This window comes from Eubalaena glacialis, chromosome 19, assembly GCF_028564815.1.
Source record: "Eubalaena glacialis isolate mEubGla1 chromosome 19, mEubGla1.1.hap2.+ XY, whole genome shotgun sequence".
Classification (NCBI taxonomy): Eukaryota; Metazoa; Chordata; class Mammalia; order Artiodactyla; family Balaenidae; genus Eubalaena; species Eubalaena glacialis.
The window spans coordinates 30,655,576-30,668,629 of record NC_083734.1 but is presented as its reverse complement, the minus strand read 5'-3'; positions in this window follow the sequence as shown (position 1 = coordinate 30,668,629).

Sequence of the window (13,054 nt, the reverse complement as noted above, 5' to 3'; positions counted from 1 at the left end):
AAAATGAGAAGTTTCAGCTAGGACCCATAAACTTGCAGTTGGTCCTACAAAGGAAAAACTTAAGTTTTATACATCCTAAGTGAAAGGATAGACTAGGAAAAAATCTGTCTACAAACAAAAGAAAGGTACAAGAGAAATTTGGGTTGGGGGACTGAGTAGAGATTTTTTTTCAAGAACACACAAGTATAATCCTGCTGTCATGTGGATTTGGGGTTTGCATTTATAGTACCTGCATGGTTCAAGAAACTTTAACCTGAGAAATTAGTTAGGTGCCTTCATATTCATAGCAGCTCAGAGCTATTAGTGAAGTAAATGCAAATCCTCTCTGCATTAGTATGCATTGGATCCAAGTCCATTAAGATTCCTAACATGAAGACCAGATAAATATGATATCACAATAAATAAATCACTGTGTATACAGGAAACAAGTCACAGAAAGAAAGTTTGCAGAAACAAAACAGAACAGGACCCCCAGGAAGTATAGACAGTAGGATTAAAAAGATAGAATATTAAGCATATGTTAAAATTTATAGAAATAAAATGAGTTAAAATAATGAGTGAAGAAGACAAGATTATAGAAAATGACCAGGCAGATGTGATAGAGAACCAAAATAGAACTTCCTCAAATGAAAACTAGTATTGTTTAAATTAAAACACACACACACGCAAGCATGCATGCATGCATGCACATGCACACATACACAGGATTAATTGAATAACAGAGTTGAAGAGATAAGCAGGAAACTAGGAGAAAGATATAAAGATATTACTCAAAAGCTGTCAAGAGACACAAGAGGTATCATCTTTCACATATGAGAGATTAAAAGCCATGGAAGACTGAGTGAGAAAGTCTCACATGCACCTATATTTTGAGTTCCAGAAGAGAGATGAGAGAGAATGAGAGAGGCAGGATTTGAAGAAACAATGGCTAAGAATTTTCAGCAATTAATAAAAATGTGAACTCTCAGATTCAGAAAATGCAATAAATACCAAACAAGCTACATAAAAATAAATCTACACCTAGGCACATCATATAAAGCCACAGAATACCAAGAACAAAGTGGAGTTCTTAATGCAACTGCAGAAAAGCACATTTTCTCTACAAAAGGGTAGATAGACGATTCATAAAGGCAACAAAGGCATCCAAAGAGCAAAGAGAATGGAATAACATCCCTAAAGTGCTGAGAGAAACATAGCTACCAACCTAGAAGTGTATGCCTAGCTAATAAAACTCTCTCTCAAAAAAAAGAGAAAGATATTTTCATGTTTTTAAACAAATACTGAGACTATACTAACAATAAACTCTCATTAAAGTAATGTAAAAAGGATCAGTTTCAAGATTGAAGAAATGGACTCCAAAACAATATGTGGGAGACAAATAGGTAGAGCAAACAGTTAGTTGAATACAAAGGTAAATATAAGCCAACATCGACATGTTAGAAAACCCAACTACAGTGGTCTTAAGCTCATATTGACCTGTTCTCTCACGTAAAAATCTAGTCTCTTTCTATCTTGCTGATTTGCCATACCATGCTTCTGCCTGCAATATACCTACATTCCAGGCAGCAGGAGAAAAGAAGGCACACAAAGCCTTGCTTTCATAAGAAAACTTCCACAGAATTCTGCATAACACTTCCACTCAATCTTTGGCCATAATTGAGTGATAACTGCCACTCGTAGAAGTAAGGGACACTGAAATGAAGGCATTTAGCTGGAGTTAGTCATTGTCAGGAATTAGGCTCCTTTAAAAAAGGAGAAAATTGGAGTGCAACTGGCAGTCTCTGCCACATATTGATCAGTAACCTCTAACAAACAGTTAAGGAACAGATCTCTCTTACACAAATTATCTCAGAAAATATATTTTTAAAACTGAAATACTCTGTAACTTATTTAATGAAGATAGTATAACCTCAATTACTAAAAACAGACAAGTATAGTATAAGAAATGAAAATTAATGAACAAGTTCACTCATGACTACATAAGCAAAAATCCCAAATAAAATATTAGTAAATTAATCCAGCCATGTATTAAAAAACAAAAACAAAAAAAACTCGTCATGACCAGATATACCTCAGCATGGTGAACTTAGAAGTATGAAGCCCACATTGCCTTTCAAGAAAAAACTTGTTGCTCTCCAGCTGTTTGGAGTATTGTCAGTAGACATCCTTCACCTGGCATCCCCTTCAGGAATTGACCCCGTTTCAGAGAGACATCTTGTAAGGTCATGCCTTTACAGGAATGGCCTATATCTCATGGACAGCCGAAACTATGAGATTTACATGAAAGCTTGAGTTATCCCTTCACCAATCCTGATGATTCTCCATCCCTTCCATAGGTGTTGGTCCCAAGGCTACTCCCTAATAAATATCTTAAACACTATTTCTAAAAGTCTACTCCCATGAGAACTCAACCTGTAATACTCAGGAATACAAAAATGGTTTAAGATAAGAAAATCCATTAATATAATTAGCCACATTGACTGATTAATGAAGAAATAGCATTTGATTACATAATGAAATAGAAATCATTTAATAAAATTAAACATTCAATTTATTATAAGAACTCTTAAACTTGGAATAAAAGGAGAAGTTTTTAACATGATAAATATATTTACTAAAATCTACAGCAAACATCATATTTTATGGTGAAATATAAATATTTCTTAAAAGATCAGAAATAAGATATTGATACCCACTATCACCATTAATGCTCTGATCATGCCAGGGATAGAACTGCAAAAGAGGGTTGTACTGAATCTATAGATCAACTTGGTAAGAATTGGTATCTACAAATGATTAAGCCTTCCAATCCATGACTATGGCATGTCTCTCCATTTATTTAAGATTTCTTTATTTCTTCTCAACAGTGTTTTGTGGTTTTTAGTGTACAGATCTTGCACATACTTTGTTGATATCTACAAAAATACTTTCTAGGATTTTGATAGATATTGCATTAAAGCTGTATATAAATTTGAGGAGAATTAACACTTTTACTATGTTGAATCTTACAATCCTTAAACTGGTATGTCTCCTCTATTATTGAGAGCTTCTTTGATTTCTTTTATGAGCATCATAGAGCTTTCAGCATAAAGCTTATAACGTGCTTTTGTTAGATAAACACATAAATATTTCTCTTTTTTGCAATTGTAAGCAATACTGTATTTTTAAATCTATAGTATACTGTTTATTGTTAGTTTATAGAAATATAGTTGATTTTTGTATATTTATCTTGTAGCCTGCCATCTTGCTGAATTCATTTATTAATTCTTGGTGGTTTTTTTTAGTTGTTGTAGTTGATTCCTTAGAGTTTTCTACATAGACAACCATTATCTGCAAATAAGGATGGTTTTAATTCTTCTTTTCCTTTCAGTATGACTTTCTTTCTATTCCTTACTTTATTGCACTGGCTAGAACTTCCAGCACTACGCTGAATAAGAGTGGTGAGAGTGAACACCCTTGCCTTCTCCACAATCTTTGGAAAAATTGATTGAGTATTCACAATTAAATATGTTAATTGTAAATATTTTTAGATGTTCTTTATCAAACTGAGGAAGTTTCTATTTTTTCAAGAAACTTAATCATGAATGCCTTCAATTTCATCAAGCGCTCTTTCTACATCAATTGCTATAACCATATGATTTTTCTTCTATAGTCTCTTTTATAATGGTAAATTACATTGATTGATTTTTTAAATACTGAGCCAAATTTATGTGCCTGGAATAAATCTCATTTGATCATAATGTATAATTCTTTTTATTTGTTACTGAATTCTATTTGCTAATATTTTGTTATGGACATGCATCTGTGTTCATGAGGGATATTTGTTTTAATATTCTTTCTTTGTATTTTTTTGTCTAAATTTGGAATCATGGTAACACTAGCCTCACAAAATAAATTAAAAATTGTTCCCTCTTCTATTTTCTGGAAAAGATTGGGTAGAACAAATGTTAATTCTTCTTTAACATTTCATAAAATTCAGTGAAACTATCTGGGTTCATCATTTTCTTTTTGTGTGAGTTTTTAAATAAGGAATTCAATTTTCATAATAGTCATAGGGTTATTTAAATATTCTATTACATATTGGGTGAATTGTGATAGTTTGTGATTTTTGAGGAATTAGTCTACATCTAAATTGTCAAATTTCTATGTGTAGATGTGTAGAGCTGTTCATAGTATTCCTTTGTTGTTCTTTTGATATATGCAGAGCCTTTAGTGTTATCTCATATTTCATTCCTGATACTGGAATTTGTGACTTCTTTTTTTTTCCCTTTGTCAGTCCTTCTAGAGGTTTGTCAATTGTATTGAACTTTTCAAAGAACCAGCTCTTTTTTTATCTATTTTCTCTATTTTTTGTTTTCAATTTCATTGTTCCCTGCTCTTATTTTAATATATCCTTCCTTCTGCTTGCTTTAGCTTTATTTTGCTCTTCTTTTTCTAGGTCCATTTTTAGGTCCTTTTTCTAGGTCCTTGAGCTCAGATTATTGATTTGAGCATTTTCTCTTTTCTAATGCATGCATTTAGTGCTCAGGAAAGTTTTAACTGTGCCCCACAATTTTGATATGCTTTATTTTCATTTTCATTTCATTCAAACTATATTTTAATTTCCCTTGAGACATTGTCATAAACTCATGGAATAGAACTGTGGTATTTATTGCAAGTGTTAGCAGATTTTTCTGTTATCTTTCTTTCATTGATTTCTAATTTGATTCCATTGTGTTTAAAGAATATACTTCATACAATTTCAATTCTTTTAAGTCTTCTTAAAAGTTTTATGGCCCAGGATATGGTTGATCTTGACATATTTGTTCTGGGGGAACTTGGAAAGAATGTGTATTTTACTATTACTGGGTGGAATGTTTTATAAATATTGATTAGATCCTACTGGTGGTGGTGTTGAGTCCTTCTACATTTTCAATGATTTTCTGTGTAGTTGTTCTGTCAAATGTTGAGTGTTGCTGAAGTGCTCAGATAAAATTGTGAATTTGTCTATTTCTCCTTTCATTTGTATTACTTTTTGCTTCACTTATTTTGCAACTCTGTTGTTTGGTGCAGGCACATAAAGAATTACTATGTCATTTTGGTGGTTGACAAATCCATTATTATATAATGTCCCTTTCTGTCTATCGTAATTTTCTATACTCTAAAGTCTACTTTATCTGATTGTAATATAGCCAATCCTGCTTTCCTTTGATTAATACTTACAAAGATATACATTTTTTTATCCTTTTACTTTCAATCTGCCTATATCTTTTTATTTGAGGTGAATTTCTTATAGATAGCATATAGTTGTGTAATTAAAAAAATTCACTCTATCTCTATTTAGATCATTTATACTTAATTTAATTTAATTATTAGTATAATAAGGCTGAATTCTGACATTTTATTTTAATTTCCTGCTTATTCACTGTTTTTCATTTCTGTTTTTATCCCTACTTTTCTGTGTGTTATTTGAACATTATTAAAAATTCCATTTTCATTTTTCTATACTATTTTTAATGTATATATCTTTGTATAGCTTTTTAGTGGTTTCTCTAGGTATTATGTTATTGATACATAAATTATCAGAGTATGCTATGATCTTTTTACTACCTTGAGTGAAACACAGAAATCTTAACTTTATTTATGTCCCTTTCACTTTCCATTTATAATATATTTGTTTTAAATATTTCTTCTACATATATTTAGAGGCAAGAAGACAGTGTTATAATTTTGCTTCAACCATCAAACGTAGTTTAGAAAAACTCAAGAGGAGAAGGAAATTCTATTTTATTTACCATGTTTTTGCTTACTATCTTCTTTCTTCCTTCCTGATGTTTTGATGGTCCTTCTTTTATCATTTCTTTTCTGTTTAGAGAGCTTCCCTTATGCGTTCTTTTAGGGTAGGTCTGCTGATAACAAATTCTCTTAGGTTACTTTCATTTAAAGATGTTATAATTTCTCTTTCATTCCTGCAGGATATTTTTGTTTTGTATAAACTCTAGATTGAGAGTTATTTTCTTTTATCACTTGAAAAATATTGTGTCATTTCCTTCTGGCTTCCATGGTTTATGATGAAAAACCCACTGTCATTTTAATTATTTTCTCTTATGGGCAAGATTTTTCTCTGGTTGATTTCAAGATTTTTCTTTCTCTTTAGTTTTCAGAAGTGTAATTATGTTGTGTCTTGGCATGGATTTCTCTGTTGATCCTATTTAGGATGTTCTCGGCTTTTGAATCCTTAAGTTTATGTGTTTTCCCAATTTGGAGAAATTTTCAGCTATTGTTTTTTTTAGAATACTTTTAAAAGCCTGCCCTCTTTTTCCTGAACTGATGACATAAATGTAACATATATTGTTATAGTCTCTCAGGCCCCTAAGGTTCCATTCATTTCTTTTCAGTTTATTTTTTTCTACTGTTCATATTAGGGATTTCTATTGTTTTATCTTCCTGTTCACTGACTCTTTCCTTTGTCTCCTCTATTCTGCTGTGGAGCTTATCCACTGAGCTTTTTATCTGTATTATTGTATTTTTCAATTCTAAAATTTCCATTTGGTTTTTCTTTATATCCTCTTTTTTTTTCCCTAAGGCATTCAATTTTTTTTTTGATTGTCTCAAAAACATTTGCTTATTGTAACATTTTCATGATTACTTCTTTAAGATATTTATCAGATAATTCCAATATCTCTGTCATCCTGGTATTGTCATCCAATGACTGTCAATTTGAGATCTTTCTGGTTCTTGGTAAGAAAAATGATTTCAATAAAACTGGTCATATTTGCATTGTGTTGGATTCTGGATCTTATTTACACCTGCTTTAACTGATTCTCTCTGACACCATTCCAGTAGGGGAAGAGGGGCACCACCTTGTACCTGGTAGAGGTAGAAGTTCAGGTTTACTGTTTGGCTTCTATTGACACCTGAGGCTTGGCCACTACTTGTTACAGCCATGTGGGGATGAGAGTCTTGGCTTTTCATGTTGTCTCCACTGAAACTCTTATGGAGGAGGTCTTATTCCAACCAGACAATGGTAAAGTCCTGACTCTCCCTCCAAGTAGCCTCCTCCAATACCACTCCAGAAGGAAGGTAGAGGGACACCTTGTTACTGCTGAGAGCGGGTGCATGTTCAGGCTCCTCATCTGGTCTTCATTGACACTGTAATCAGGGAGCCTCTTTAAAGGTCAGTAGGGAATGAAAATCCCAGCTTCCTCCTTGGCCTTTTCTGACACAACCCCTACAGGTGTGTTGGTATAGGCACCTCCATACAGTTTTGCATGGGTAGAAGTCTATCTAGGCTACCCATTCTACCTTAGCTGGCATGGATGGGTATTTGACAACAGATTTTTTTCCTATGATATTTGGCTTGAGTAGAGTGGTTATTGTCTAAAGATTTCTGTTTTGTTAGGTTGCTACTTTCTGGTCCTTTGGCTAGAGAGAGCAGTCTCATCTTGCAGATTTTTCCTTCTGTGCTCTTTGATACTTTGATTTTCTGTCTTCTTCAGCATCAACTCTGAGTTATATAAGGCGAAAAGCAACCCAGAGAACTACACCAAGTTGTTATTTGGGTCCCAGATTCCCTAGCTGATCTGCCTTCTCCCCACCTAATAGATTATTCTTATTTTTATTTTATATATAATATCCAGGGATCTTAGGTATTACTAGTAGGAAGAATAGGAAAAAGTAGGTCTACTCTATCTTCCCAGAAGCAGAAGTATACCCATATCATTATATTTTTTTGCCTTTTTTCTTTTCTAGTATAAGCCTTAAAACTATAAATTTCCCTCTTGGCACTACTTAAGCAGCATTCCATAATTTTGATATGTTGTATTATCACTATAATTTAGTTCAAACAATTTTCTAATGTTTTTATGGTGTCTTCCTTGACCTTAAATTCCAAATATTTGGGTTTTTTAAGACCTAATTTTGTTATTGATTACTAATTCAATTCCATTTGGTAAAGGAGCATAATTCTTACATTTTCAATCTTATTAAATACATTGTGACTTTTTAAATCTCTAAATGTGATCTTAGTGAATGATTCATGTACATTTGAAAAGAACGTGTATTCTGTTGTTATTGTCTGTAGTGTTCTATAAATGAGTGTGTTATTGAAATCTTCTACATATGCATTAATTTTCTACTCGTTCTTTCTATTAGGGAGAGAGTTGTATTGAAATCTTGCATCTATTTCTGATTTTTTTTTTTCTTTTCTGAAAGTTCTTGATATATTTGAAACTCTATTTTTAAGTGTGTATACATTTAGGGTTGTCATGTCCTCTTGATACGTTGAATATTTTTATTATTACAAAGTATCTCACTTTTCCCCTAGAAATATTCCTTGTCCTGAATTATATTTTATTTGTTATTAAAATAGTGATACTGTCTTTCTTATATTAGTTTTTGAATGATTTTTTTTTTCATTTTTAACCTACCTTTATCTTTTTGTTTAGAGCTTATTAAATGAAATAAGTTGAGATTTGGTATTTATATCCAGTCTAATAATTCCTGCCTATTAATAGGACTTAAATCTTTAACATTTAAAATAAATTTTTGTGTGGTTGGGTTTACTTCCAACATTATGCTATTTATTTTTGATAATTTCATTTTTTTATCCTCTTGTTCCTCATTTCCTTCCTTTTTATCTATTAATTGAATATGTTTTAAAGATTCTATCTTATCTTCTCCAATGGCTTATTAGATGTGCATCTTCATTTTAATTTTATTTAGTGCTTGTTCTCAGATTTACAATATACATCCCTAACTCATCGTAATCTACTTTTAAATGAATATTATACTACTTCATGTATAATGTAATATACTTTCATATCACCCTCCTTTTATGCTATATCCATCAAACATTTACTTCCACATATGTTATAAACCACAGAATACATTGTTATTATTTATGTTTAAAGAGTCAAATATCTTTAAAATAAAATTTAAAACATAAAGCTTATTTTATATATACCCACACATACCATTTTTGGTATATTTTTTATTCCTTTTTATAGATCTGAGGGCTCATCTGGAAACATTTTCTTCATACTTTATGAGATTACCTTAGAATTTCTTATAGTACTTTAAAACATACCCAGGATTTCATTTTTATTTAGGTTGTGGTGAGGACAACAGAGCAGGAGATGACTGCCACTATAAAGATAGTTTGTTACTCAGTTCCTAAGAGGAAGGGGCACGATACCGTGCAGGGGCATGTAGCACCGGGGTCAGTCAGAAGGTGGAATGAGTGAGGGGAAAGTGTGGGCAAAAGCCTTTTTTGTAGTTTTTGCAGGAAGAAATGGGTGAGGCAGAGTACAAAGCTGAGCAGATTTAGCATTGGATAGTTTGGAAAGTTTTGGTGTGGTCTGGGCTGCAGGAATGGTCACTAGTTGTTCAGTACATGGACCTAGGAAAGGGGGATAGTGTCCTGAACTGCTCGTGCCAGATAAAAAGAAGGTGGGCATAGGAGGGTTTGCACATCAAAGGTGTGCTACAGGTGAGTTATTTTCTATCTATAGAATTAGCTAACCCCTGGGAGGGGTGATCTCTCCCTGGGTCTGCAAGGCTCAAGATATCAAAGCATCATAAAACACAGTAAGTAAGAAAGTGATTTAATATGTCTATCATTGCACCAGTACCATACTGTTTTGATGACTGTAGCTTTGTAGTAGGGGCTGAAGTCAGGGAGCCTCCAGCTCCGTTTTTCCTTCTCAGGATTGCTTTGGCTATTCATGGCCTTTTGTGTTTCCATACAAATTTTTAAATTTTTTGTTCTAGTTCTGTGAAAAGTGCCATTGGTAATTTGTTAGGGATTGCATTGAATCTGTAGATGGTTTGGGTAGTATAGTCATTTTGACAATATTGATTCTTCCAGTCCAAGATAATGGTATACCTTTCTATCTGCTTGTGTCATCTTTGATTTCTCTCATCAGCATCTTATGGTTTTCAGAGTACAGGTCTTTTGTCTCCTTAGGTAGGTTTATTCCTAGGTATTTTATTCTTTTTGATGTGATGGTAAATGGGATTGTTTCCCTAATTTCTATTTCTGATATTTCATTGTTAGTGTAAAGAGATGCAAGAGATTTTTGTGTATTAATTTTGTATCCTGCAACCTTACCGAATTCATTGATGAGCTCTAGTAATTTTCTGGTAGCACCTTTAAGGTTTTCTATGTGTAGTATCATGTCATCTGCAAACAGTGACAGTTTTACTTCTTTTCCAATTTAGATTCCTTTTATTTCTTTTCTTCTCTGATTGCCGTGGCTAGGACTTCCAAATCTATGTTGAATAAAAGTGGTTGCAGTGGGCATCCTCGTCTTGTTCTTAATCTTAGACAGAATGCCTTCAGCATTTCACCATTGAGAATGATGTTAGCTGTGGGTTTGTCATATATGGCCTTTATTATGTTGAGGTAAGTTCCCTCTATTCCCACTTTCTGGAGAGTTTTTATCATAAATGGGTGTTGAATTTTCTCAAAAGCTTTTTCTGCATCTATTGAGATGATCATATGGTTTTTATTCTTCAGTTTGTTAATGTGATGTATCACACTGATTGATTTGTGTATATTGAAGAATCCTTGCCTCCCTGGGATAAATCCCACTTGATCATGGTGTATGATCCTTTTAATGTATTGTTGGATTCTATTTGCTAACATTTTGTTGAGGATTTTTGTGTCTATGTTCATTGATGATATTGGCCTGTATTTTTTGTGTATGTGTGTGGTATCTTTGTCTGGTTTTGGTATCAGGGTGATTGTGGCCTCATAGAATGAGCTTGGGAGTGTTCCTTCCTCTGTAAATTTTTGGAAGAGATTCAGAAGTATAGGTGTTAACTTTTCTCTAAATGTTTGCTAGAATTCACCTGTGAAGCCATCTGGTCCTGGGCTTTTGTTAGTTGGAAGCTTTTAAATCACTGTTTCAATTTTCGAAACAGTATGGTACTGGTGCAAGGATAGAAATATATATCAATGAAACAGGATAGAAAGCCCAGAAATAAACTCATATGCCTATGGTCAGTTAATATATGACAAAGGAGACAAGAATATACAATGGAGAAAAAAACAGTCTCTTCAATGAGTGGTGCTGGAAAAACTGGACAGCTACAAGTAAAAAAAAAAAAAAAGAAAAGAAATTAGAACATTTCCTAACACCACAGACAAAAATAAACTCATAATGGACCTAAGACCAAAATGTAGGGCAGACACTATAAAACTCTTAGAGGAAAACATAGGGAGACCTCCTTTTGACATAAATCGCAGCAATATCTTCTTGGATCCACCCCCTAGAGTAATAAAAATAAAAACAAAAATAAACAAATGGGACCTAATTTAACTTAAAAGCTTCTACATAGCAAAGGAAACCATAAACAAAATGAAAAGACAACCCACAGAATGGGAGAAAATATTTGCAAATGAAGCAACCACCAAGGCATTTATCTCCAAGATATACAAACAGCTCATGCAGCCCTATATCAAAAAAACAAACAACCTAATCAAAAAATGGGCAGAAGATATAAATAGACTTTTCTCCAAAGAAGACATACAGATGGACAAAAAGCACATGAAAAGATGCTCCACATCACTAATTATCAGAGAAATGCAAATCAAAACTAAAATGAGGTATCACCTCACACCAATCAGAATGGCCATCATCAAAAAGTCTACAAACAGGAGGAGAAGATGGTGGAAGAGTAAGACGTGGAGATCACCTTCCTCCCCACAGATACATCAGAAATACATCTACACGTGGAACTGCTCCTATAGAACACCCACTGAACGCTGGCAGAAGACCTCAGACCCCCCAAAAGGCAGGAAACTCCCCACATACCTGGGTAGGGCAAAAGAAAAAGGAAAAAAACAGAGACAAAAGACTAGGGATGGGACCTGCACCCGTGGGAGGGAGCTGTGAAGGAGGAAAGGTTTCCACACACTAGGAAGCCCCTTCGCGGGTGGAGACTGCGGGTCGCAGAGGGGGGAAGCTTTGGAGCCACGGAGGAGAGCGCAGCCACAGGGGTGCGGAGGGCAAAGCGGAGAGATTCCCGCACAGAGGATCAGCGCCAAGCAGCACTCACCAGCCTGAGAGGCTTGTCTGCTCACCCGCCGGGGCGGGCGGGGGCTGGGAGCTGAGGCTCGGGCTTTGGAGGTCAGACCCCAGGGAGAGGACTGGGGTTGGCTGCATGAACACAGCCTGAAAGGGGGCTAGTGTGCCACAGCTAGCCGGGAGGGAGTCCGGGAAAAAGTCTGGACCTGCCGAAGAGGCAAGAGACTCTTTCTTCCCTCTTTGTTTCCTGGTGCGCGAGGAGAGGGGATTGAGAGCGCTGCTTAAAGGAGATCCAGAGACGGGCACGAGCTGCGCCTATAAGCGCGGACCCCAGAGACAGGCATGAGACGCTAAGGCTGCTGTTGCCGCCACCAAAAATCCTGTGTGCGAGCACAGGTCACTATCCACACCCTTCTTCCTGGGAGCCCGTGCAGCCCGCCACTTCCAAGGTCCCGTGATCCAGGGACAACTTCCCCGGGAGAACGCACAGTGCCACAGGGTGGTGCAACATCAAGCCAGCCTCTGCCGCCGCAGAGCCGCCCCACATCCGTACCCCTCCCTCCCCGTGGCCTGAGTGAGCCAGAGCGGCCGAGTCAGCTGCTCCTTTAACCCCGTCCTGTCTGAGGGAAGAACAGACACCCTCAGGCGACCTACACGCAGAGGTGGGTCCAAATCCAAAGCTGAATCCCGGGATCTGTGTGAACAAAGAAGAGAAAGGGAAATTTCTCCCAGCAGCCTCAGAAGCAGCGGATTAAAGCTCCACAATCAACTTGATGTACCCTGCATCTGCGGAATACCTGAATAGACAATGAATCATCCCAAATTGAGGAGGTGGACTTTGGGAGCAAGATATATTATTTTTTCCCCTTTTCCTCTTTTTGTGACTGTGTATGTGTATGCTTCTGTGTGAGATTTTGTGTGTATAGCTTTGCTTTCACCATTTGTCCTAGGGTTCTGTCCATCCGTTTTTTGTTTTTTTGTTTTTTTACTTTAAAAAAATTTTTTTCCTAATAATTATTTTTTATTTAGTAACTTTGACTTTA